General features: G+C 37.6%; 1 non-coding gene across 1 annotated transcript; it reads right to left on the bottom strand.

Annotated features, from left to right (window-relative positions):
- Window positions 1-232: 232 nt before the first annotated feature.
- Window positions 233-340, bottom strand: LOC131247541 (small nucleolar RNA R71). Its single transcript, XR_009171824.1, has one exon. It is a non-coding gene; the product is annotated as a small nucleolar RNA R71 (small nucleolar RNA).
- Window positions 341-1,977: the final 1,637 nt, after the last annotated feature.

Below are 1,977 nucleotides of genomic sequence, written 5' to 3'. Positions count from 1 at the left end.
ATGGACTAGAATCTAAAAGTCCATACTCGCATATGAAAGAGTTCGATGAAATCATATCTACATTACACTTCTCAAATGTGTCCGAGGACACAGTTAGACTGAAATTATTTCCTTTCTCTTTGAAAGAAAAGGCTAAGTCATGGTTACATTCCTTAAGACCAAGGTCCATTGGCACGTGGGCTGAGATGATAAGAGAGTTCCTTAAAAAGTTCTTCCCCTATCATAAAACAAATACCTTAAGGAAGGCAATCATGAATTTTGCGCAAAAAGAGGATGAGACCTTCTTCCAATGTTGGGAGAGATTTAAGGATCTCATAAATTCATGTCCACAACATGGCTATGAAACATGGCGTATAACAAGCTATTTATATGAGGGATTGACTTCACCCATGTGTTAATTTGTGGAAATGATGTGTAATGGGGAATTCATGAATAAGGATTCCGATGATGTAACACCCCGTACTTTTAAATACTCGAGTGTTACCATACAAGATCTAAATTAGCTTATACATAGGTGGTAACACACGTCACTTACCTTACCCATCACCATCCAACGACTCTAAATCTATCCATCTTAACCCTTGCATATTGGCCTACGACGACTCTAAAGCTTTGGACCCCTTGTAGGAGTGATTGTCTACATTTGGAAACTAAGCCTGGGTATCACGAGAGAACAAATAGCCACTAAAATGTACATAATACTAGACGGGAACATTCCTTATACTTGATTTCCAAGTGAACAATTTTGATTTCCTTTAAGAATGTGGGATCTAAATTTTTCCAAAGTCTCATTAGTTAGAATTAATAATTCTCATAATTGTCAGCACGTAAAGACCAATTAGCGGTGAACTTGTAAAATCTTAGGTAAATTTTCAACCATAGTCTGAGCATATCAAGATTAGATATGAAACCCTAGGCGAACTCGGCAAATTTCAAACTCAAATTTCCACGTGGGAATTTTAGTCATAGTGTGCGCATTGGAAGCGTGATGGTCATTCGCGTCTATTTACGTAAACTTATCTGTTATGAAAATAGAAGATTATTTGATATTCCCCTGGAGTCTAGAATAATCGGGGTCACGAGTTGATGGAACCATACGTAAGCAAAGTTGTGTTGTTGACCCAAATTCCATATCCTAGAAGATTCTAATGATCTCAATGCCCTGATCAGGCAGAAGATTGAGATTCGTTAGGATTAGGAAATGATACAGTAAATCCTCTGTTCTACGCAGGCATAGGACCCATGTATCGGGCTCGAATCCACTACAACCATCTATTCGTGACGGCTTGAACACAAGAAACTGGAAGATTGTAGTGTACTTTAGGTAATGGGCACTATCATTAAGGGAAGTTAAAAGGAAAGATAAGATATTATTAATAACGGTCACCTAAACATACATGTATTCTTAGTAAATGCGATGGGACACTTGACGAGATAAATCTTTAAATAAATCCTTAGTATTGGTTAATGCTAGGATGGTTTCAAATGATTAGTAGAAATTGATATGGTAGGCTAGATGCTTAAGGGATGTGGTACATTTAAATATAGCTTGTTACCAGTGCAGAACGAGATTGCACAAATGAGAAATAGAGTACACTATGAAGATGAAATTACTACTTGTGATGAGACATTTAGGGACACACATAACAAATCTCGGGGGGAGATTTCTGTTAAGGGGGGTAGATTGTAACACCCCGTACTTTTCAGTACTCGAGTGTTACCATACAAGATCTAAATTAGCTTATACATAGGTGGTAATACACGTCACTTACCTTACCCATCACCGTCCAACGACTCTAAATCTATCCATCTTAACCCTTGCATATTGGCCTATTGCAACTCACAACATGTAACGACCTTGGATTTTCTGTGCTAATCTTTCCTTAAGTAGTTGTTTTGGGGTAATTAGCGCTTTACTCGATTGCTTGTGAAATCCGCATCAATCACTTTAAATTGTATCTGCATGGCTCAAAAAGT

The sequence above is a fragment of the Magnolia sinica genome, chromosome 5 (assembly GCF_029962835.1).
Source record: "Magnolia sinica isolate HGM2019 chromosome 5, MsV1, whole genome shotgun sequence".
NCBI lineage: Eukaryota > Viridiplantae > Streptophyta > Magnoliopsida > Magnoliales > Magnoliaceae > Magnolia > Magnolia sinica.
This window is presented reverse-complemented; position numbering and strand designations above follow the sequence as displayed.